This window comes from Haemaphysalis longicornis, unplaced genomic scaffold (genome assembly GCF_048455015.1).
Source record: "Haemaphysalis longicornis isolate Haplotype H1 unplaced genomic scaffold, Haemaphysalis longicornis Haplotype H1 scaffold_1, whole genome shotgun sequence".
Classification (NCBI taxonomy): Eukaryota; Metazoa; Arthropoda; class Arachnida; order Ixodida; family Ixodidae; genus Haemaphysalis; species Haemaphysalis longicornis.
This window is the reverse complement of record NW_027526203.1, coordinates 285,437,351-285,463,281: the sequence shown is the minus strand read 5'-3', so window position 1 is coordinate 285,463,281 and position 25,931 is coordinate 285,437,351. Positions and strand designations below refer to the sequence as shown.

The window sequence follows — 25,931 nt, the reverse complement described above, 5'->3', positions numbered from 1 at the left end:
TGTCATTAGGTTTGCCGTGTGGGAGGCGTATAAGGCTGCTAGCCTATGTGAACACTGAAACATTAAAGCACCGCGGAAGATGAAGTAGCCAGAAGTGACAGATAAGAAGTGTTCGTATACACATTTGTAAAGAATTAACAGTCGTTAAGTGGCAGCTTTAATTTAGCTTTACTTTAATGATAAGCATACCGAATATGGGATTTTCGAAAACCACCGAGCCTTATTTTTTAAAACAAAACTACCTACTAAATGCTGAAACAGCTAGAATTACAGAAGGAATATTGTCTGACAAAGAGTGTCATTCTTGCCATTCGTCTCTGGTTGCGCTATTTATTCGTCATTTATTCCACAAGAAGCTCTTACAGAGAAGTGTAGCTTTTAGCGAGAAACTTGTGCCTGCGTAGTGATGCACAGTAGCTTCACGTGGCAGGCATCGCAGGCATGACTTGCTCCCATGGATCCCAGTTCCTTGCTTCGAGTAAAGTTACAGCACGCTGTCAGAATGCCTGGGTAGAACATAACAGATCACGTCACTTACAAATAACGCAAAGGCTGCAAGCAAATAGTGAACACTAAAGTTTGTTATCAAACAGGGATAGGACAGGCAGCAGCTACTTGCTTTTAGGTTCATATGAGAATACAATAGCTCGAAAGTGTCGACTTCTGGGCTGACATAGCTAGATAAGGCGTATCAGTTTCAACATACATATTTGGGATGCGAAGGTTAATACGCCAGAAACCAAGTACAAATTCAGTAATCTATACCGATTTTGTCAACCAATTTTAGTCGGATTTGCCCGTACACATTAAAAATAAAAACACATTAGAAGCATCGACCCCATGTAAGAAAAATATTAAGGAATACAGAATAACGACAAACATGCATATAGGAAGTTTCTGCAGGGTGCTTGACGCCGTAGTGAGATCAAGACTTCTTTGCACACGATTTTTGTGGTTCTCCCCTACGGTGCTTACGATCACCACGCCACTGAGTATGCTCTCTCACACGCTGCGGTGGCTCAGTGGCTAAGGCGTTGTGCTGCTGAGCACGAGGACGCTGGTTCGATTCCCGGCCGTGGTGGCCGCTTTTCTGATGGAGGCGAAAAGCGAAAACGCCCATGTGTTCGAGATTTCGGCGCACGTTAAAGACCCCCGGGTGGTCAAAATTAATCCGGAGCCCTCCATTACGGTGCTCCTCATCACCCGCGTAGCGTCGGCGCGTTAAACCCCATAATCACTGATCAATCAGTATGCTCTCTGATGAGCAATCTACGTAAAACTGACCATAGAAAGAGAGATCCTCTGACAGGTATGTTCTTGCTCCTTCAAGATTTATTTTTAAGAATTCTGAATTGAGTTTAGGCAATTGTATTAGTAATATTTAGGCACAAAAATCACTTTTAGCGCTTATTCCTTGGACCTGAAAGATGTTAAAGGGACAGGGCAGTATTCGTAAATATTGTGAGACTACTTGAGCGAATTGAAGTCTGGAATCTCTAGGCCATGTTGCAACCATTCTGGGCGCATTTACGCGAATTTTTCAAGTAGGAAAATCAATTCGAAAGTTCTGTCCCCCTCTCTGCTCCCTCCTTGCCGATTTCCTATGACGTTTCGTATGGCGCTCAATCGAGATGGCTTGGCTTCACTGCGCCTACTGCGCGGCTCGTCGACCTTCCGACAGAGTCAGTCGGCCGGCCACCGGCGGGTCGTCGCAATTCGTTCGCTCAGTTAAAACTAAGCCACGACAAGGTTTGTGCCCGGAAGAATGTGGCTTGAGTTTGTTAGCTTGTAGGCTGTATCAAGCTTAGTAAAGTCGAAGATGTCAAAGTAGCTACACAATAGCGCACATCTGATTTCGCTTCACATGGAGCTGCAAGCTATAGGAACGGTAAGCCTGTGTGACTGGTACGCTAGTAAGGCAAATTAAAGAAGGGGAAAGAGTGAGCGAAGTTCATATAGGAAATAAGGAATTAAAATCAATAGGGACTTTTATTGTCAAGTGTAAAACCAAGGTACAAGAATAATTTTTTTGAAGAGTTAACTAGCAGAACTAGCACACCACACATTTGCCATCGCTTTTTGCTGCCTTAAGGAACTCATTTGCTGGTGATTAAATATTTAGGGGAAGGCGGGGGGGTCTAGGGGAATTAGGGGGGTGGGGGCTAGGGGAAGCTTACTCCACAAGCGTTATAGAAGAATGCGTGTGGACACAAGGCACAGTGCGAATTAACAACACGCGCGTAGAGCTCCAAACCGCAGTGCGGCAGTTCAACTGTCAGCCTTGTGCCCACGCGCTTTTTATGCCCCGGTGGGTATACTACAGAGAGGAGGCAGGCGAGCTCCGAAGGTGCGACACAAACGCCACCCAGTTGAGCATCTCTGGTGGCGCGGAGGGCGTTCAGCACTGCGTATACGCCTCGGCTCATCGTTGCTCGCTAGAATCGGTGGTAGCAGGTTTATCCTGCCAATTTCTGAAGCACAACATGGGAATAGCGGGGAATGAAGATTCCTGAAGTATCACTAATGCAAGATCACAGATAACTTGGGAAGCTATGCACTCGTTGCACGGAACCGAAACCGACACTGGTTTGAACAACTGTCCAAAAGTAAACCACAACTACATTCCGACACACATGCTTGTTGCCAATAGTACTAGAATTTTTCCTAAAGAAAAAAAATAACATTTACGAGCACGAAAGTGTGCATGCATGACTAAATATCTTGGACATAGCCCAATAACATCGCAAGTGACGCGTCATTTCAAATCACAGCTGTAGTTGTTGCGGCCGCGGCAAATTTCGCATGGTATTATTTCTTCTTTCAGGCTTATGAATCAAATACTGCTTTATAAATCGGATAAATAATGAAAACCATGTTGCTTTGAGCCCGTCTATGCTATGCGAACACAAACAGAAGTTTCTCAAATTCACTTCAGTGTTCCTTTAAAGGGGCCATGCAGACAAAACACAAGTTTGGTTCATTCGATATATTGCTTCGTTAGAATCATACTGACACCACTTTTAATGCACACTTCGCTCAAGTAAGCTATATAACTAGGAAAAAGGCGAATGGCTATGCGACCCACTAGCTCATTCCCCGCAACAGCAGCTATCATGTCATATGCCCAGCTGTGCGATTGGCCGAGGCCGGCAAAAAGCAAACACAAATTAGGTAGGGCTTCTACAATTTGATACTACATAAGCGCATGTAACGCATCACTTTGAATTTTAACAAGCACCACAACTTATCACAACGACAATGTAACCTCGTCATTAGCTGGGTCATCATCCCGTACCTCAGATCTTTAATCCATACTTACATTTTATACTCAGACCTTTTATACGCCTAACTGCTATTAGCTGCGCCAATCAGCGTTATGCATTTTCATTACTTTCGTTTGATAACCCCACTCGGATTTACGACATCGCACTGCGGTTAGCCGTAACTATTTATTATGTGACAATTTGCTGGTTTTAGCTAGTGACTCTAAGACATTTGAGTTTTTCAGTTAAACCTCATTTTTGTACGTGGGCTATCTACATGTTCAGAGCAAGTGCGCTCAGAACATCTTTTGTGCGTTCGAGACATACGACCGACCGATTAATGGAACGACGCGAAGGCTCCGTGAGTTTAGATATTGTGGGCCTTTTATGATAAAAAAAAAAATGAAGGAAGCTCACATTAACGCGTAAGACTTGAAGGTAGCGAAGCTGTAAGCAACCTTCACGACCATCACGGAGGTTTAAGTCCAGGATTGCAGCCAATTTGCTTCTTCTTTGCTGCCACAACGACCTTTACTCCATCATTGTTGCTATAAGTGTGAGCTCCTTTCGTTTTTTTGGAAGTGATAATCACTGGACATCACCTTAGAGGGGCGTAAGCTATGACATGTGTTTCTTGTTCCGAGCAAGCGTTGCCACAATTACGGCGAACGCTGGATATTTTTTTTTTTTTTTGCCAATCTTGGCCACTCTCCTTAAGTGGGTATGCTTGGCTTTAGAAACGTGCGCCGGGGACGCTGGGCGGTCGACGCGAGGCACGCAGACACGAGCGCTGGGCATTTTCTTGGTATTTTTAACCGGGGATACGAAAAATTACGATTTGCTAAACAGCTTCCCTGTTAAAAAGGCAGGGGAAGTCGACGCTTTCCCCGTGTTGAGCCGCGCTTAGATGAATTGTTTGTCCGGCGCGCGTCCCTTCGATAAAGGCCAGTGTTCGCGGGCACTTGACGGAAGCGCGCAGCAGTCAGCGGCTGGGGCCGCGTTGTGTCACATGGAAGGAGCCGCCCCATATAGCTCTTGTCCACCAGCAGCCAGAGTAAAGGAAAGCGCCGTAAACCATCGCGTCGGGCCGCACGTGGTCTCGGTCGTGAAGTGCCGGTATCTCGCCGGCGTATACTCGTTGCTGCCCTTTGTCCCCGCTATCTGGCCGTTGGAAGAGAGGGCCTCATAAAAGGCTGCCCCAGAGAGCACAGTAGCGCACAAGCACCGCCACTGGACTTCCTCGTCTCGCGGTGAGTGAAGCGCAATCAGCGCGGCTACTGTCGTGCCCCGGCACCCTTCTTTACAGCGTTCTCTAATTCTCGCCGCCGCCAATGTTCGGTGTTCACGCACGGTGGACAGGCCGGGCTGAGCACCACGCCTATGCTCTCAGCGTGAACCTCCGCCGTCTGCTGCAGCGCGGTGGGCGTATATAGCGCTCGAGGGGGCGTGTTCGGCCGCAGCGGTCGCGCGATTGCGAAACGGCGTCGTATGCTGGTGCAGCGAAGTCCGGTTGGTGTTGGTTCTCAGCCATGAACGTGCTGGGGACCTCTAATGTCTTGAAAAAGTGAAGGGGGAGCCAACGGTGAAGTACGCTGATATCTGTCCATTATACGTCTGGCTTTCGCACGCAATTGAGGTGTTGCGCAGAAAACTAGACTTCAAAACACCTTGGTACGCGGTGAAGTGTAGCGTTCGCGTCAGAAGACACTTTTCTTCTGTTGACAGCAAGGTTTCGCGTAAAGGAGGAAGGGCGAGCGCTGATGATGCACTTGCGAACCCGCTGAAGTGTCCTCACGCATCCATTGGGGTCCGTGGACCACCATTAGTGAAGCACTGGTGTAAATTGACACGCAACATAACGCATATAACTTGTACAGTCGCTTTGGAAAGTGGCACTGCATGCATGGTGGTGTCATTGTATACCCTTAATTGTGTACGAAATTGAGCGCAAGTTGAACGGTCATGGGTGGTTTAAGTTAATCCGCAAACCTGCACTATAGGCTGCATCAAGTTCGAATTGCATATCGAGCTGGTCTCTTCACGCAATACTCGCTGAATGCAATGCCGACGCCAAACGCCATGTGTTGCGGGGAGGCGGGACCACACACGGTCCCCAAGCATACGAGTGCACGAGTGTGACGATTGGTTCGAAAACAGCGAGGTAGGATTTCGAAGCTGGCTGATTCCACGAGACATCGAACGTGCACGTACACGCGCATTTCTCGTGTGTTTTTTTTTTTTTTTGCTCGTATTGTTATGAGTTATGCGCGAGCCAGGTAATAGCCCAAAAGTGCAGACCATTTTCCTCTAACGTGTGTACTGCGCGAGAAAGAGAATTATAGGGTGGCGCAGGTGACGCACGGTTTCAGGTGGCTCTAGCTTTGCGCATGGCAAGGCGTAAGAGTTGTCTGAAATTTCTTTGAATCCAAAAGCTGAGCCAGATAGTAAGTGCAAAGCAAATTTGGCGTCCTGCAATGGACAAAAAAATGTTAACATGTTATGCAATTGGACCAGACGCTAAACTGTTGCTCACTTTCACAAAGCCTATCTCCGTAGCTGCAGTAGTGACCAACTTGTAAGTCGTTGGTAATGTCGTCCAGGTATTTCTGAATACATATATAAACAATCGCTTGTGTAGAAAAATTTAAATATACGCAAAAAAGATTGACTGTTGTGCTTTTTCCAAAAATGCGCAATTTTGAAAGTCAAAGTAAAAAAGGACGCTCTTGAATTTCTTCAAAACCGGGAAACTGGACTCCTAAAGAAGGACCACACTGAGAATGTTAGATAAAATAATCTAAAATAAAATAAATTAAAAGTGAAGTTATGACTTGTTTGACTTAGTTTCTGACTTGGCGCGTTTTTAAAAGATTACCTGTTTGCATTCTGCGGCAACACCAGGGGACGTTCGATCAACTTTTACGGCCTTCAAAAGAGGAATCCGCATGTCTAATTGTTTTATTTAAACAGCGAAGCTGTTTAGCGAATCGTTATTTTTCGTGTCCGCAGTTAAAAATAGCAGGAAAATGCCGAGCACACGTGAGCGCGTGCCTCGCGGCGACTGCCCGGCAGTTAAAAAACCAAGAAAACGCCACGCGCTCGTGTGTGCGTGCCTAACGACTACCGCCCAGCGTCCCCGGTGCACGTTTGTCAAGCCTAACATACCCACTTAGGGAGATTGGCCACAAAAAAAAATACTCCAGCGTTCGCCGTGATCGTGGCAACACTTGCTCGGAACGAGAAAGACGCGTCGTAGCGTACGCCCCTCCAAGGTGGTGTCCAATGATTATCACTTTCAAAAAAATTAAGAAATATTACGCTTATGACAACAATGATGGAGTAAACGTCACTGCGGCAGCGAAGAAGAAGCAAATCGGCTGCAATCGTGGACTTAAATCTTCGTGATGGTCGTGAAGGTTGCGTACATCTTCGCTACTTTCAAGTCGTACGCGTTAGTGTGAGCTTCCTTCACATTTTTTTTTTTAATTTGCGATGTATTACTGAATATGCGCCACCATAGCTTGTATGCTTGTGGCCAAGAGGCGGCAAAAAGCGTACCTTGCGGCCGTCACTTCTCGTTTAGCGGAAAAAAGGACATGCAGTGGAACAAAATAGAGTTTTCTGGCTGTCGACTGCCGTCAATGCGTGCCGGGAGGGCACAAGCGCGCGTGTGGGAAGGCAGTTGCAGGGCGATTTCAGTGCTTTACGGTAATGGCAGCAGCAAGCAATCTTCGGCTTGAACATCCAGATCGCTTTATGATCACGTGACGTTTGCTCGGTACTCGATGCGACGAGGAGCCGGTCTCCGGCTGTCGACCGAAAGCAGGATATGCGTGGCGCAAGGGGGGTCGCGAAAAGGGCGCTGCGTCCATTCGTTGGTGCAGGAAATGAACGCGCCGTGTCCATGAGCAAGCCTGTGCATCGTTGCCCGTTTGGGTGCGCAAACATCCGTCGGCGTGTTCAGGATTGTCGCACGTTCCTATATTTGCTCGCTCTACTTATTGTAAGTGCACGGAAGCAGATGCCTCGACTTCTTTCTGCGAGGAATCCGTATCGAATTGTCCGACTAGTGTCGCGCGACGTGACGCTCCCGCTCCCTCTAGAACTAGCCCAGTAAGGCAGGGCGCTAGTTCACTTAGCGTGACAAGCTCTCCAAACAGCTGCTGGTGGTGGTGGATAAACACTTATTAAAATGGAAAGAGAGTGATGGAAAAATGAAGATGTAGGAGGTCAGGGGCAGAAGCACATGTTTAGGGCTCGCTCCTGAGGCTGAAAAACCAGTCGAGTGCAGGAATGTTCTATTGCAATATAAAACCGCGAAATTTGAAAAGAAAAATGCGATGTGCCTGTCTGTGCATACAGACGCCTGATACGCTTTTTTCAGCTTTCAACAATGATCGAAAATTCACTGTTCAATTTGCTATTTTACTATTTCATTACTGTTTAGTGATACGGCAAGTAGTGGCCTGAAAGGCGATGTTGGGCACCTTCAACTCCGTGACCAAACCGCCGCGAGGGCATGAAACTCCGATTTCAGCCGACTACACGGTTAAGCTTGGTGTAATGTTTTCTAAGGCTGCAGGTTTTAGAACACGAGTCACAACTGTTCTCCCGAACCACACTCCTTCCGTTTGTGATTTATAGGTTCTCCAGCACTCCACTGACAATGCCAATCTTTGTGCTGCCAAGCCCCAAGGACGCGGGTTCGATCCAGGTCGCGGTGGCTGCTTTTCTGACGGAGGCGAAAGGCAAAAACGCCCGTTTGTCGAGATTTCGGCGCATGTTAAACATCCCCAGGTGGTCAAAATTAATCCGGGGCCCTCCACTACGGCGCGCCTCACAACCCAGGTGTAGCTTCGACACGCTAAAGCCCACAGTCAACTCCAATCTTCCATTTGACTCTCCCACGGAACACCTTCACTGTTAAGGAAAGAGAAGAAAAAAAGGAGACGGATATGATGGTGGTCATATAGTTGTCGAAAGAGCCCTGATGGTGGCGAAGGAAAATAGAAACAAAGTGCACGATATAGCCACACGGCAGGGGAAAAGCGAGAAAACGAACACGAGTGTAAACGGAAAACCGCGGAGAGAGGAGGAGGAGGCAAAATGCTTTATTGAGCGTAAAAGAAAAACGAAGGAAGGTGGGTGGCGTGATCAGGTGATCAGTTCAGGTGCGTTTCCGCAACCCGGGTAGCCCGGTTGTTCAGGCGTTGCTGGTCCTCCAGGGGCAGCTGGCCAGCGCACAGTCCCACATGTCCGAGGGGATAGGGAGGGGAGAGGATCGGGGTGTAGAGGACAGAACCACACAAGATGGGCTGTAGGGGCGGGGAGGCTGCAGGAGTGCCAGAAGTAGGTGAAAGTGGTAGCTAGGTGAGATGTACGAGAGTATGATGGAGTTGAAATACGTGCCGGTCCGTAACTGCGCCGCATTTGGGCCTCTGCAGCAGTGGGCGACGGGTGGGGAGGGAAAAAATTAAGTGATAAGTGAAAGGATGTGCAGTATACAGGAATTGTATTTGTTCCCAAAGCCATACCATATTTACGTTGCCGCAATAAAAATTCATAATGGATATCCTCCTGGTACTTTCACCATTCCACGTTATGCGGTTGCCGCGTGGCTCGCTGGCGGGACGAAGAGAAAGACGACGTGCACCATTGTCTGTTCCGCAGCCGCCATATTTCTGGAACAAGGACCATAACCACAGTTGCAATTTTCAGCTTTTGTGAGCAGTTTCACTCTGCAACAACGACCATTTCCGTGGCACCTGCTTGCTCCCGTTCATGTCAGGCTATTTACCCGTTCACCCCACGTCAAATCACCGGGAGCGCATGGATGAATCCGACGGCGACAACGACAAGACAGCATTTTTACAAGCGCAAGACTGGAAGGCGGTGCACGTGGTAGCGCTGCAGTGACGCCCGCTGCAGACCTTTCCTGCTTAGACACACTAATGGACTCACCGTATCTGGAAAGGTCGCATCGCTCTTCGGGAGGCTTCAGACACATTCATAAAGAGCCTACTGCGCCCTGACTTTGACGAAGGTGAGCACATCCGTGATGAGCTGGGCGCCGCCGTCACGCGCAAGACAAAACTGTCATTATCCGTTGCCTTACCGTCTCTACAAACCTCAGAGCTCAGAGCGGGTGACTAGCTCTTCGGGGATAATTTTGACAGGCCCGTCCGGTGTCCAGACATTCAAGGGCATACGTACCTGGACTTTACCGACCATGACCCAAGCTGTAATGCGGCGGTAACTGCGCTACGGCCACACGCAAAAGAAACCTGCCCTCGTCCGTGGAAACCTCGGAGCTCGGAGCGAGCAACTCGCTCTTCGTGAGGCTCCCGATGGGCCCATCCGGTCCCTAGACTTCGAAGAGTGCATGCACCCGGATTGAGCTGCAAGGCGGCTGTGACTGTGCTGCGGTCACGCGGAAAACTGCCGTTCCCTTGTCTGGGGCGTCGTCGTCTCTGGAAAGCTCAGAGCTCTAAACGAGTGAGTCGCTCTTTCGCAGAGGCTCCCGACGGTCCCATACGCTCTCTAGACATTCAGGAATGCATGTACTTGAACGGTGACGACACTGAACGCAACCATGCTGAGCTGCAAGGTGGCGGTGACTGATTTGCAGCCACGCGCAAACACCGGACACGGACTCTTCGCCCCTGGAAATCTTAAGCCGGGGAGCAAGCAACTCGTTCTTTTTCGCATAAATTTCCGATAGTATATCACTAGGTATGAAAGTGCATGTACACTGACGGCGACGGAGCGTGACGCGCCAGAAATTGGTCGCGTCGTAAATCTGGGGAATGAGTTGGGCTGCTTGTTCGCCCGCTCTGACAAGCCTGTCTTCGCTTCTTAGAGGCGAATAGCCCGCTATTTCGTAAACGATTGCGACTTTTTTTTTTTTTTCGTAGCGTCTAGCGCTTGCCTGCTAAACGAACTTTTAGATTACTCCCGCGGTGCTGTTCGCGTGTGATGACAATTGTTGCACAGCCCTTGAACGTTTAATGTCTCCGGTGGTTGTATGTATATGCATATTTATTGTCTTGATGTCTTTTTTTTTTGCGTAAGCAACACCATTAACAGACCGTAGGTGCAGATTATGTGATAGAACTATGTCAGGAGTGCTAAATTACACGTTACTGCTTAACACCCTAGCGATGGAACATATAAATTACCTCGATGTTGGCGGGCTTGATACGCACCGCTTGATATGCAGACATTCTACGTACGCAGAAGGCTTTTTTGTTTTCGCGCGTCGTTCGGCGTAAAGCGTTTCAAAAGGTTGAAAAGTTAGTATGAGCATTAATGTAGCGTAAGCAGGCACTAAGAATGTTTTCAAAACCAGTGAGGGTTTACCATTGTGTTTTAATTTGATGAGCATTTTGATGTTCGCCGAATCACTTGTCGATTGTGGCTAACCAAAGATGGGGCTTCTTTTATTCATTCCTAACCTTTTATTTTTTACGAAGTAGCTCTTGCCCACAGCATGTCCGCAAAAAAGGGAGGTGACTTACCCTTATAAAGCCGTCAATTACTTAGAGTAGGAAAATTAACGTGTTACCAAACAAGCCACCGAGCTAAGAAGCCTATCCTCGAACTAACTTATCTGATACCCCTGTCACATGGCCGATCTAATGACATTTAGAACAAATGTCATTTGCTCTAAATGCCATTAGTTTGGCGCTACACGAGAATACCGAATGTAATTTGAAGGCGAATGGAATTTAACGGATAAATGTGCTTGGGGAGCTCGTTCAGCGGCCAAATGAGTAGCCTCGACAGCAGTGGCGCATCATAGACAAAAAGTTCAGTAATAAACCAAATACTGTTTCTAAAAACTGTCGGTAAACTTAGTTTCCCCTTCATATTGTTTTTCAAATAATGAAAGACAAGTACTTGCCAAAAAATATCTCGTCCCCAGCCTGATACGGATTTTTTGCGGACTTGTCTCGGCATGTGATGTCTGCTTATGTCAGGTAAAGCGGTGATTTTCTTCTATTTTTATTTAAAAAACAAATGTTTGTTTGGTTTTAAAAAAAACTATTATGTATAAAAAGATTTTAGACGCACTTCAAGTATAAATTTGCGAGCTTGCTAATCGTCACCGCCATCACTATCAAATGACATTTGTTTCGCCGTGTAGACTCGCACGGCCAAACCGAATGTCATTGACAGCTAATGTCATTCACTTTGAATGACATTGGGTTTGTTGTGTGATCGGGGTATAATGCCATGTTCAGACTACCGGCTCAAAAACCGTATCGTGAGCTATGGACGTAAAAAAACCGTGTGTCACGCAGTTAAATTAGCTGAAACGTGAACTGACGTCATTCTTTAAAGATATTACGACAGTTGCGGCAACACTCTGAACCCGGCCTTACCCTCATTCGCAAGTGAACTAATTTAAGATAGCAAAATTTCCACTCTGCACTTTTAGCACATTGACGGCAACCTCCAAATTCACGCGATATTTTTGGGGTTTAAAATGTATTTGACCGGGTTTCCCATAATTATCTCTTGTTTAAGATATCCTCTCATTACATTCCCCTAAACATAATGCGTTGGACAGAACACATTTTTACAAGATCGCATGTCCGAATCGGTGTGCACTGCATCTTTGGAGTGACCAGCCCCTCAACATCACAAGATATGTCTAGGGAGCTTTGCAGGGTCTTCCCAATCCCCACATGGGCATGTCTATATACGATATATAATTTCGGTGATTGTAACTGACTGGTTATGATTTCATATCCTGGATTTGTAGGGCACGGTTCCGACCCCCTGTACTGACGAGCAGTTTATTTTTCATAGCCTACTTGACGTTTGTATTGTATTCATTATCTACAATTTACTTATGAAGTTTCCACTTTTCATTAAAGTTGCACTTTTAGCACGTATCGTGCTACAAGAGCACGCACCCACACGCACCGAAATGTGCATTCTAAAGACATGTCATGCCTAAAATGTTTCACTTTTGTCTAGCTACCTGTATTGTCGCACTGAAATGGTAAGAATATGCGACCACGAAGTGGGAGTTTCCAGTGTGGCAGTATCGTTGTTTGCTGCGATACCATTGTCTACGCCATATCTTTTACTGCTCCATTGTTTCAAAATGGCGTGAGCGTAGCCTTTATCTTATAATACCACTAGGCAAGTTGCGGTGAAGTATTTACTGCCGCCGCCCCGCGACAACCCTCGGAGTGGTGCGCGTTGCTGCGCGCACAATTGTAACATGAAGCGTGCTCTGCCCATTTGCCTTGTTGATTGAATGATTGTAGGGTATAACGCGCCGACGCAACGCAGGCGATGAGGCGCGCCGTAGTGGAGGGCTCCGGATTAATTTTGACCACCTGGGGATCTTTAACGTGCGCCGTAATCTCGTACACACGGGCGTTTTTGCTTTTCGCCTCCATCAGAAAAGCGGCCGCCGCGGCCGGGAATCGAACCCGCGACCTCGTGCTCAGCAGCGCAACGCCTTAGCCACTGAGCCACCGCGGCGGGTCCATTTGCCTTGTTACGCAACTGTTCGCTTACTTCCGGACTCCTGAGTAGGGGTTATATGACTTAGGCAGAAGACCGCACTATGGTGAAGTATAATTCGGGCCTTGACGCTTGTTTGAATAATTCGCGGCAGCACTTTTCAGATATGGCAATCGAAGTAGAACTCGCTGTTATTGTCGAGCGTGTTGACGACTAAGCACTGAACATTGCTCTCTCTCGCTCGCACTGTGCCTGCGTCGTGTCTTCGGCTATATTGAGGGGCTGTATGTGATATGCGCCTCGAAGACCGCTAACGTAAACCAAATCGAGAGAGGCCCCGACAGTTACCCGACAGTGCAGGCCGATATAAGCACCGCACGCTGATGTTTGCACCTCACCATGCAGAGCCAAATTACGCGTCGTAGTCATTCCAGGCGTCATTTTTCGGGTTCGAAGTAACGAGCTTGCAAAGGCCTCCATTCGGCGAATGCGATTAACTTGATCGCCAGCGCCCTCTCGCCGAGATACCTCTACCCCCCAAGGGTTCTTTCGCGACCGTTGGTGTCAACAGAAAACTCCCGCGAACAAATAAAAGAATTTACTGGCACCGCCACGAATCGAACCTGGAACTAATGGAGTAACAAAGCCAGAGCCCGTTGTCTTACCGATTTAGCTACGAGCCCACACGGAGTCGGGGAAGACAAGTGGTGCACTCACCAAGCACATCTACGGGTTTACCCCCTGCGTTCTCGCTGAATGCCACGCGATAGCGATTGAAGGAAGCTCGCATCAACCCATGGCATCTCACTTCTAGTACGTCAATGTGCTTTCGATTAATTCAAACTTTTTTCCTCTCGAGAATCACTTACGTCAACCCCCTGTCTTCTTCTGTGCAAGGAGGACATAGCGATGCTTTATATAATGATTACAAAGGCGATTGAGCAGGCCATTGGTCTTCCTGTGAGTGAGTCCACACAGAGACTGCTTAGCACGGGACTTCACTACACGGTGGAAGAGCTGATAGAGGGCCATCTTTCTAACCAGAAGCTCCGTATGAGAACTGCGGCGGGTCACTGGACAGCACAGAACGTCCCCCGCTTGATGTACTCCCGGACTCTTGGCGACAAGAACTAAAGATGCTCCCTTTGCTCAGAAATATGAACCGCTCACACGGCAAGGGTCGCACACGGTAGGGATCATGCAGTTATCTACACAGACGCATCCCAATATCGAGGGCAGCAGTACGCCATCATCGTGGCTACCTCCAGAACCAACCTGCTTGCTTGTGCCTCACTCAATTACCGAATTCATGAGGCAGCAGAAGAGGCAGCCATCGCTTTGGCTCTCACTCAGATAGGGGTTCGTAAGGTAGTCATCGATTCCCAACAAGCCAACCGGAATTACCATTCGGGTTTGGTGTCCCGACCTGCACTGCGTGTGCTAAAAAACCACTCCCCAAATCGTTCCATTCAGCTCATCTGGACACCCGCTCACGGTTCCATGGAGGGCAAAGAATACGCCCACCAAGCCTGCACTTTTACCCCCCGTGCTATGGAGCTGCACGAGGACACTCACCCGCTTCTCTTCCCACTCCCGACGTGTCTTCACTTAATGCACCCGAATCGCTACGACGCTGAATCCAAATTTTGCTCAGAAGTAGGAATACTCTGCCACGTAATCGGGGTATGCGACTTTAGCCCTGAGCACCCTCCTCTCTCTCCGTCAACTACCGAGCAACAGCAATGGGAGATGCTGCTGTCCAGCCCCGCTCTGCCTACCCAGCTTCAGCTGGCTGGTGTACAGAGCACAGGCGGTGCGGGCTGAATATGGGCTACAGTGAAGAAGGAGCCACTCCCCTGGGCCGCACTGATCAGGGCCGTTCAGAAATCTGAATAGAAGTATTTCCTCCTCCTCCTCCTTCTGCTGCTCCTCCCTCGTCTATGCCGCCAATCTCGTCGCCTCCGTCCGCGACGGCAGAGACGGAGAAGCGAGATCGTCTAACACCGGGTTTGAGGTTTAATTTAAAAAAAAAAGAGTTGCCCCTCATGTGCTACACCAACACAACTCAACCAACCACCGTTCATGCATCATGCATTAATTTAACCTTACCAAGAATATCTCTTTCAAGTAATAGAGGGTGCGGTTAAGTGCATTTCACTTCTCTCTGGTTTCACTATTTGTAGAACGACGTGAGTGAATTTAAGTGACTTCGTATGGGTAATCGTTGTGGGTGCCGTTTACAGCTTTGCTTTCCAACCACATTCGCAGGGTGGATTGGCGCTAATTTTTTCAATACCCATGATTATTCTTACTGCAAATGTTCGGTTAGGTCAACTCTACGAATTGTATTCTACCCTTACAATTCTACGAATTGTAAGAGTGGTTTCGTATCTCTGTTATCGGTTTAGGTGCGATCACATTTGATTAATATTCTTCATCGCACCGGAAATGGCTGGAATGTATACGTATACCTCAGAACGGAATGTCACATGGTAGCTTTGATCGTTCGCATGGAATACCGGGTGCTGGATGAGGGCTGGTCGATAAACAGTGTTTATTGAAGCCCAAGGGAAAAGTGCTGCGATCGCGGTGACCCCTGCCCAGCGCACAACACCATAGTTTCTTACAAGCGGGAGTATCCAAAGCGATGGCAATATTGGAATACCAAGAGTGCCTTCCCCGATTCTAGGCGGGCAGTTTCTCCTAGCGAAAAAATAACGGTATTATGTATGCTACGGTGATAACTGTCAATAGTTTGTTATAAGGGACACTAATACTCGGCGCGGGGCGGAGACTGGGTGCCTATCAATGTGCCCATCGCCGTGCGCTCGTCGACCCGCACCACAAACAACAGGCTTTTGCAAGTTTGAAAGTTCTGGGAATCTAGCCCAGAACGTTTTTCTTCTCAAGCTCAGATGTGACAGATTTCCGACATGAAGAGGCTATTTCCCGCTGTACAGTATTTGAATGGGCGGATTTAAACGGCAGCTATGCTAAGGAAAACACAATGTGGCTGTCTACACGCATGTGCACGCGCCTGACACGCTTTGTTCAGCCATCAACAATGATAAAAAATCTGCACATTGTGCACGTCGCTTAGTTTACTACCTCAATTACTGTTCAGTGACACGACAAAGAAGTGGCCTGAAAGACGATGAAGGGAACGTTTTGTTTCTTGGCCAATCCGCCGCGAGGGCACGAAACTTCTAGTTCAGCCGACTCCCCAGCGTTATTCCGTTTCGTAAACGGTACAGAAGTTGAAGCATCTACTGTTCTTGGTGAAGATTGGTGTAATTTTTTAAGGCCACACGTATTAGAACACGATGCACAGCCATTCTCCGGAAACGTACACTTTCCGCTCGCGATCTCGGTTTTTCATCACAGCATCGACGGGAAACGTCGACCTACCATGTGACTCTATGGAATATCTTCAATGTTGAAAAAAAGAGATGAAGGAAAAGTGGCGGAGATGGTGGTGGCCATGTTTCTCAAAAGAGCTCTAGCAGTGACGAAGGAAAATAAGATCATATTTTACGATACAGTCAGACGAAAGGAGCCGACAAAACAAAAAACTAGGGAAAACAAAAAAAAAACCACGAAAAGGAAGAAAAAGAGAGAATTACGTGATAAGTAAAGGCTGGACAGTACGGGAATTGTATTTTTCCCAAAGCCATAGCAGATTTACGTTGCCGCAATAAAAATTCATGATAAATATCCTCGTTTAGACTCACTAATCCACATCTGCGTGGATCGTGGACGGGACGAAGAGAAGAACGACGTGTACTAACGTGTCTGTTCCGCGGACGCTTAGTTTACTACCTCAATTACTGTTCAGTGACACGACAAAGAAGTGGCCTGAAAGACGATGAAGGGAACGTTTTGTTTCTTGGCCAATCCGCCGCGAGGGCACGAAACTTCTAGTTCAGCCGACTCCCCAGCGTTATTCCGTTTCGTAAACGGTACAGAAGTTGAAGCATCTACTGTTCTCGGTGAAGATTGGTGTAATTTTTTAAGGCCACACGTATTAGAACACGATGCACAGCCATTCTCCGGAAACGTACACTTTCCGCTCGCGATCTCGGTTTTTCATCACAGCATCGACGGGAAACGTCGACCTACCATGTGACTCTATGGAATATCTTCAATGTTGAAAAAAAGAGATGAAGGAAAAGTGGCGGAGATGGTGGTGGCCATGTTTCTCAAAAGAGCTCTAGCAGTGACGAAGGAAAATAAGATCATATTTTACGATACAGTCAGACGAAAGGAGCCGACAAAACAAAAAACTAGGGAAAACAAAAAAAAAACCGCGAAAAGGAAGAAAAAGAGAGAATTACGTGATAAGTAAAGGCTGGACAGTACGGGAATTGTATTTTTCCCAAAGCCATAGCAGATTTACGTTGCCGCAATAAAAATTCATGATAAATATCCTCGTTTAGACTCACTAATCCACATCTGCGTGGATCGTGGACGGGACGAAGAGAAGAACGACGTGTACTAACGTGTCTGTTCCGCGGACGCCATATTTCTGGCACAACCACCATAGTGTTCGGGAGTAATTTTACTCTCGCAGGACGAATATTACGTGTCACCTGCATGCTTCCGTTCCTGTCAGGCAATTTCCCCATGCATACGACAATGAAGCCCCGGGAGGGCATGGAGGAAAGGGGCGAGTCGACCTCACCGGAGATCGACAACGCAGTGAGGCGGCGGTGACAGCGCTGCAGTGAAGCCCTCGGTAAACCTGTTGTCGCCAGTCTTATCATGGACTCATTGTATCTGAAAAGGTCGCATCATGGAGCGAGCGAGTTCTTTGCCGAGTCTCCTCGTTGTCCCTTCGAAGAATGAGGGCGCCCGGAAGTTGACAACTTTGGAAGCATAGCTGACAGGCGGTGGTGACTGCGCCACAGTCCCGCACAAAACAGACGTGCCTTCGTCCGCGGCTTCATCGTCCCTGGAAACCTCGGAGCTCCGAGCGAGTGACTCTATTGGGGGAGGCTTCCGAGTCCCGAAAGGCCCATCCGGTCTGCAAATGTTTCTGCACACACGCGCTAAGTAGACGTGCCCTTGTCCGTGGCTTCGTCCCTGGAAGCCTCAGAGCTCGGACCGAGGGACCATGTATTCGTGGAGGCTACCGACAGGCCCATCCGGTCTGCAAACATTGAAGAGCACAAGCACCCGGTATTCGACGACGGTGGGCGCATCCGTCATGAACAGCACGGCGGTGGTGACTGTGCTGCACACACGAGCTAAGCTGACGTGCCCTTGTCCGTGGCTTCGTCCCTGGAAGCCTCAGAGCACGGAGCGAGGGACCCTGTATTCGTGAAGGCTACCGACAGGCCCATACGGTCTGCAAACATTGAAGAACACAAGCACCCGGTCTTCGACGACGATGGGCGCATCCGTCATGAGCAGCAAGGCGGTGGTGACTGCTGCACACACGAGCTAAGCACACGTACCAAGTTTGTCCGTGGCTTCGTATCTGGTAACCTCGGAGCTCGGAGCCAGTGACGGTCTATTCGGGGAGGCTCCCGACAGTCCCATCCGGTCTTGAAACATTGAAGAACACACGCACCAAGTCTTCGGCTACGATGAAATCACATTTGATGAGCTGAAAGGTGGCAGTGACTGTGCAGCAGCCACGCGCTGCTAAGTTTTCCCTGATTAGCTTCAAGGCGGCGGTGACTGCGTTGTAGTGGCGCGCAACTCATTTATGGTTTTTTGAATATCGTCACTGAACTTATCCGTGGGCTTTTCGTATGTGGAATTATCGATTTACAGCCGCTATCGGCTGTAAACGCACGTGAATATAGACGACGACGAAATTTGGCGCGGTGAGCGAGACTGCGTGTTCGGCAGCGAGATGACGCCAGAGCCGAGAAGTCTGTTTCGCTCCATCGAACCAAATAGCCATATTCAGTAAACCATTGTGACTTTTTTCGTTGCGTACAGCACGTATTCGCTGCAATAACCGTTACGCTTATCGCGCGATGTGGTTCGCGTGCGATGCAAGTAACTGTAGCAGGGCCTCTGAAGCGTTAAATGTCTGGTTGTACGTGCACACATATGTATCGATGTAAAGTCGCAGCATCTTTTTATACAGGACACGAACATAACTTCGATGTTTGCACGCACCCACTGCTTGTTATGCGCACACATTCTATATACGCAAAATGCTTTTCTTTAATCTTACGCGACCTTCTACGTAAAATGATAGTAAAGGTTTTAAACGTATGAGTATTTATGCATTTACATAAACATCTACAGAGTATTTTCGAGACCGCTGAGGAATTGCTATTGCTGTATTTTTAACAGCAGAGCTGGTTAAGCTTGAGCTTAGTCTGTTGGCGTTCGCAAAAATACCAAGAAAAAAACACCGGCGCGCGCCGCCCGGCACGACCTTCACCCAGCCGCTTAGGCGGAGCCAAGCCTCGCCTAGCTATGACGTCATCGCGTGCACCGGCACCGTTCGTCCTTCGAGAACACACTGCCCAGCGTTCGTGGCGTGATGTCTCGCGTGCCGTTCTCCTCGCCAGTTCACATGCGTTCGCGCCTGAAGTGGGGAGCATATATAAACAGCTCGCGCCACAGGCGCTGTTGTGCCAGAGCGCCTGGCCCAAAGGCGTTGCACGAGGCGACGCGCCGACAGCGAGGCTGAGTCACGCCTCTCCCTTTCGTCGCTGCGGCGCGGCCGACTCCTGCATCTCGAAACGCTGCGGCGCGGCCGAATCTCTCAGCGGAGAACGACCCAAACAAGGGCATGTCGCTACGCCTGGAGGCGAGGTCACGGAGACGGCGGCGGCATCGTACTCCCTTTCCCCATTGGCGGCGCAGCTGACTCACCGCTTCGCTACCATTCGTCGGAATTCAAACTTCAGGCAGCGAGAGCCCTGATTGGAGCATTTCGAACTTCTTGGGGCCACAACGAACTCCCGGGCTATAAAAGAAGCCCGGAGGCTCTCATCGTCGGCATTCCTCGGCGGCTTCTCTCCGGCACCAGTCTCTTCGGAAGCACCGAGTGAAAGGGGTGCTGTCGCCTTTGTGCGAGTTATGTAACGTTTGCTTACCTTGTACATACTGTATATAAATGTTACTTTAAGTTTTCGTCGGCTCGAGAACTTCTTCGCTCGGCTCTGCGCCGCGTCGATAGCGGACGGAGCAAGGCAACATCGCAACAGCGGAGACAGCGTCGGGATGGCTGATTCCCAACTTCGGTGACGAGCTGGATGCGAGTCACAACCTTGGCGACCGCCCTGGGATCGTCATTTCCCAACAGTGGATGGCAGCTGCGGGATCGACCGGCAACGGCTACTACCTGGTGTGGTAAGCGCTCGACGTTTTCTCTCAGTTCACCAGACTTCTCTAGCACAGGTTATGGTAGTTTAGAGAAGGGCTGGGTGAAGCACTGTGTATAGCTTTGAGTGTTTCAAGCCTAGAGAAAGTGTTTTGAAACCAAAGCTAGTGCCGAGAGGTAAACAAAGGAGCGTAGAGAATTACTTGCGCGGGCCTTACTAGTAGCTCGATAGTACAGGAACGGCAAGGGAATTCTAAAGCAGGTAAGCAGCAAGAGGCCAGTGCAAACGATGGAGGACCTCAAAGTGAAGGAACTCATCGAAATTTGCGAAGAGCTGGGCCTTGACTTAGGCCGTGCGAAACGGAAGCATGCGATCCTTGAGATCATGCGGAAGGAGAACGTAACGGCTGAGGAAGTCAATGAGGCCAGGGCTGATATCAAAGAGCGCCGGGAGCGCGAGGAGGCCGAAGAAAAAGAGCGCCGCGAGCGCGAGGAAGCGGAAAGGCAGGAACGGAGGGAGGAAGCTGAAAGGCAGGAACGGGAAGCCAAAAGGCAGCTCGAGTTGATGAGGCTAGAGTCGGAGTTCCGTCAGGGTTCGCCGGCGCCTAGCGTGACTTGTCTAACGGTTCAGGCGAGCGGTCCGAGAAGTCAGGACCAACGGCCGCCGTTCGTTGTTGAGAGGTCAGGGCCGGAAGAAGGAGCGTGCCAGGGCAAACGCGAAGCGACCGCACTCGTATTCTTGGACAGCGAAGCGAGCCAGGAAGGCGAGAACGGCGCGAAGGCAGAGAAGCCACTTCGAAATAAAGATTTCGAAACGCGCGCACAGTCCGCGAGCAGTGGCCAGGGCATGACACTTTCGAGTTCGCAAGCGAGGAAGCTCTCGGAGAATGTTGACTCTTCCCCAGCGAGCGAGACGCGAAAGGACGCCGAGCAACGTAGCTCGAACTGCGAGCCGACCGAAAACTCTCGCGGTAGGTTAGTCGAACCGCCAGCGGCTGAGGCGGTTTGCGTGAAACCCTTCGGTGGAGAAACGGAGCCGGGCGACACGGAGAGTACGTTGTCACCGTTTTCCGATCAGCCGGTACGCGAAGACGAGCTCAAAGTCGAAGCGCTGCCGACAGGGCCGACAGAGAAATCCGGTGAGCTCGTCGCGAGTGACGTTGACAGAGCGGAAAGGCAGGAACGGAGAGCAAAGGGGTGCCTAAGCGAGATAAAGCACTTGCTGAGACGTCCGACAGAGGGCCGTACGGGTCCGCTGATCGCGTTCATGTGTCGGTCTCAGGTTCAACGATCTCGGCAGAACGCTCAGAATCAGAGGAGGCCTCAGAGACGGCTTCCAACAGGATCGCGCACAGTGCGCGAAATAGCGAGGTTTCGCGGGAAAGCGTGGACAGCGAGGCTAGCCAGACGAAGCCGCTAGAGCCCCCGGAAACAGGTGTTCCTTCGGGTGCGAGCTCTAACTCTGGCGATGTTGTGGCAAAGTCTGCGAGCGGGACACGAGAGACGCGCGAGCAACGAAGGCCGAGCGGCGAGCGGACCGAAAGGTCTGGCAGTAGCTTAGTGGAGCCGCCGTCGGCCGAAGCGGGTTGCGCTATCCCCATCGGCGGGGAAACCCAGGTGGCCGAGCGTTGCGAGGCGAACTCGATGTTGTCCCCAGTTCGCGATGACTTGCTTGAAAGCAAGGTGGGGCACTTTCACCCGCATTTCAAGCCAGTGGAGCGAAGACGCTCAGTGCGAAAGCGAAAGTTCAGAGCTTTCTGCTATGAGCGGAAACGCGATTGGGAGGCATGCGTGCCGGCCGCTATGTTGGCCTTGAAGTCAGCTCCGCGCGAGATTACGGGCGTCAGCTTTGCGAGGCTTGTATATGACCGCGGAAAGAGAACGCGCTTCGAATAACGAAACTAGCCTGTGGGGAAGAGCTAGTTTTAACGCTGCGTTCTTCGTTTCCCCGTTAGGACAGTCCTTCCCGTCATGTTCAGCTTCGGACTGAAACACGAGCAGTATTGCTTCTCGAAACATAACGCATCGGGTGTTTTGTGGCCTGTCGTAGTACGCGCTGGGTTAGGAGCAAGTAGATCACTTACGAGTCGTGCTGAGCAGGCTCAAAGAAGCAGGCCTACTAATCAAACAGTCGAAGTGTCACATAGGATACGCCGAAGTGACGTATCTAGCGCATGTGGCGGTGGTAGCGCGGCCGACGAAGACCGTCAGTCGTAAAGTAGCCGCAGTCGTAAGCTATCGCCGACCAACGACTAAGTCTGAGATAAGGACTTTTTCGGGTTTGACTGGATATGGCTAAGCGTATGTGAGAGATTACTCCACAATGGCTAGTCCGTTACTGACGCTCTTAGAACGACTGAGCCAGTTAAGGTGGAAAGGGCACAAAGTAGGAGGACGCGTTTTAAGCGCTGTAACGAGCCTGAGCGAGGAGCCAGTTCTAACGGTCCCCGACTTTTCCAAAAGTTCGTTATTCAGTTCGATCGAGCGATCGTGGCATGGAAGCTGTACTATGCCAAGAGGATGCGAACGGCCGGTAACCGCCAGTTTGTACTTAAGTCGCAAGTTCACTTGCCGGGAAGAGACTTACAGTACTCCCGGAAAGGAATGTGGCTGCATCGTGTGGGCCGTGCAGAAGTATGCGTGCTATATAGCCGGTAACGCTAACGCAGACGCCCTAAGGCGGGCGCTCTTAGTGCTACATTCGTCCTCCCCGTGTCTTTCGTTTCGTTTCTTCGTGAGCAGATTTTATCGTAGCAGGTAGATGGGAGCAAAATTATTGCCCTCATTTGCTGCCTCAGTTGATTATTTCCGTACCGCGTGATTTCCAGTAATCAACCTTAGTTATCATTTAATGTCGTGTGTTACGTTTGACACTTAGTGTGAGGTCTTCTTTTAAGAGTTTTACGTCCCGCATGGGTCTCTTGGTGTAGAGGGTCCAAATTGGGGATAGACACTTAGCTAGGAGAGTTTGTCACATTTTAGAGTCTGGTGTTCTGACAGAGGACAGAGGGTGCTTGCTTGCGCTGGGTGTTGCCTGTTGTCGGTCGGTTCTTTGCAAGCTCCAGAACGATGAGCAACCGGTGCTGAGGACAGACCGAAGGAGCCAGACGAAACTGGTCGAGACACCTGGGCAGCACGGCGAGGTACCTGTGATCCGGACCTGGCAGGCGGTACCTGTTAGGAGAGGAACTTGGTGGAGCCGCCCTTTTCCTGGGGCACTGGAGGTGTACCTGGATGAGCCTGGCGAACGAGCGCGCCCAGCATCCGAGCCACGTGGAGGCAGCTCGTCTTCACGGCGCATTGTCTGGCGGCGGGGGTGCTGTTGTGCCAGAGCGCCTGGCCCAAAGGCGTTGCACGAGGCGACGCGCCGACAGCGAGGCTGAGTCACGCCTCTCCCTTTCGTCGCTGCGGCGCGGCCGACTCCTGCATCTCGAAACGCTGCGGCGCGGCCGAATCTCTCAGCGGAGAACGACCCAAACAAGGGCATGTCGCTACGCCTGGAGGCGAGGTCACGGAGACGGCGGCGGCATCGTACTCCCTTTCCCCATTGGCGGCGCAGCTGACTCACCGCTTCGCTACCATTCGTCGGAATTCAAACTTCAGGCAGCGAGAGCCCTGATTGGAGCATTTCGAACTTCTTGGGGCCACAACGAACTCCCGGGCTATAAAAGAAGCCCGGAGGCTCTCATCGTCGGCATTCCTCGGCGGCTTCTCTCCGGCACCAGTCTCTTCGGAAGCACCGAGTGAAAGGGGTGCTGTCGCCTTTGTGCGAGTTATGTAACGTTTGCTTACCTTGTACATACTGTATATAAATGTTACTTTAAGTTTTCGTCGGCTCGAGAACTTCTTCGCTCGGCTCTGCGCCGCGTCGATAGCGGACGGAGCAAGGCAACATCGCAACAGCGGAGACAGCGTCGGGATGGCTGATTCCCAACTTCGGTGACGAGCTGGATGCGAGTCACAACCTGGCAACCGCCTTGGGATAGTCATTCCCAACAGTGGGGCCAGCGGTGGGATAGCCAGTCCCAACAGCGCCGAGTTCGCGAAGCCGGTTGCCGCCGGTTCTAGCGCGTGCTAATGCGGTCCACTTTTGGGAGAGATGTGAAAGCCTGCGGACAAAACGATTCGGGCCTGCCAGTCACGGAGAGCTTTCAGCGGCAAGTTCGAAAATCCATGTGAGGTGCAACAGCCGGGTCTCCGACGAAGGGAGAAGGGGCCGCCAGCTCTGCTGTTTCTCCAGTCTTGCACCACTAGTGCAAGCTGCGCCAATTTTTAAGTGTGATCAGAATTTTATGGTTTGGCAGTATCTCTTCTCGCGTCTGGCTAACCAAAGATGAAAACATTTTATGTCGAACTTTTAAGGCGATACTTTATATGGCTAAGCGATATGGCAATCTGGCGGTCCCGTGTACGCAGAAAACATCTCCGATGCAACCCCATGTGCATGCGTGAAAAAAAAAACAGGTTGGAGAGGAGTTAAGGGGAGAGAGATTGTCTGGATTTATAAGTGGCATAGCTACACTCTCGAGTTTACCAAGAGAAAGAGCGAGAGAGAGAATAAACGTTATGGAAGTCAAAAGATGGGCTTGTATTGAATCTCAAGAAGGCGTCCTCAGTCCAAGATGCTTTGAGTGCGGGCGACGTCGACAGCCCTTTAGGCCAGCTGAAGTTGGCGTCCAGGCCGGTGCTCTCCAAGGCGCTCTCCCAAAGCGTGACAGCACGAAGTTGCAGGTTGGGGAAAATCAGTGGTGACTGGTCACACCCGCCTACCGTGTGGCGTAGCGTTCCAGGTTGTCCGCAAAATCGGCGAACCGACACTGGTAAGAGGGAACGGCGCGTAGGAGGGAGAAATTAGCCCCATCTTCCCGAAGGGAACGCTAGATGCGGAGCATCTCGGGGTTCCGTTGTGTTTCCGTTGTGTTCGTAGAACTTCATCGAAAGAACGGAGTGAAGTGGAGTCAACCGCAGCAAGCGCTGAACTGGACGCGCGCAGCGCGCTACCCGATTTACATTCAAGGTTGAAGGAGAGGAGATGAGAGGAGGAGATGCGCAAGCGCCGAGCATGCGCCGCGAAAGCAGAAGCGAGAACGCGGGAGACACGAAAGCGAAGTGCACGCAGCTGGTACGAGAGAAGAAGTGGCGGGAGTATCGCGCAGCTATGGGAGAGAGGGAAGGAGGAGAGTTGCGCATGCGCAGTGTGAGTGCGGACGCCGACGCGGGACATGCCCAGACTATAACATGCTCCGCATCTAAAAAAACACACGGATAAAAACACCGCCCGCAAGTTACAGATTCGCTGGTTAACCGTCCTTACGGAGTGCATGGGCGCATTATTTTGTATTTATAAACGGGCTCTTTCCCACTGCATGTCCGTAAAGGAGAGTTTGCCTAACCGCCAGAAAGCCGCAGTATTCAAACAGGAAGAAAATTACCCACCTGGGATATTTAACGAAATTTACAGTCTGTCCGGTTAACTGGTTTATTAATTGAAGAGGTTGGAAGCGAATATTCCCCCGGCTACTCCATTTTACAAAATAAACGGTCATAGACCCGGTTAAACAAATCCCGTGTTCACGACAATTTTCGTGAGTTATATAGATGTTGTCCATAAAATGTCCTCCTCGGCTTGTGGTCACGGATTCACGGTGAAAAGTCTATTACGCCGCTTAATACTTTGACGCGATACCTGTCAAGGTGAAAAACGCAGTCATGGCACGAACAACCCTGTTTTGAAGACCAGCGTCAGGCCACGGACCGAGTAGAGATGACAGATACACCAAACGACGGTTACATTAAAACACCCTAGGACAATTAACATGCCCACTGAGTTGGATTGGCCCGTGACGTTTACAGCTGCCCTCAGTGGCCTAACCCGGCTGTTTCCGAAATTCGTA

At 50.0% G+C, this 25,931-nt stretch overlaps 1 protein-coding gene across 3 annotated transcripts in view; it reads left to right on the top strand.

Annotated features, from left to right (window-relative positions):
- LOC144147098 (putative aminopeptidase W07G4.4) overlaps window positions 1-25,931 on the top strand; it is a 74,182-nt gene that overhangs the window by 9,248 nt on the left and 39,003 nt on the right. Inside the window, exon 1 of one of the 3 annotated variants that reach the window (XM_077679160.1) lies at window positions 4,327-4,513. The exons of the other annotated variants lie outside the window; for them this stretch is intronic. The gene's annotated coding sequence lies outside the window, so the exon portion shown is untranslated. Of the gene's footprint in view, window positions 1-4,326; window positions 4,514-25,931 lie in introns of those variants that run through there. 3 annotated transcript variants of the gene reach the window in all.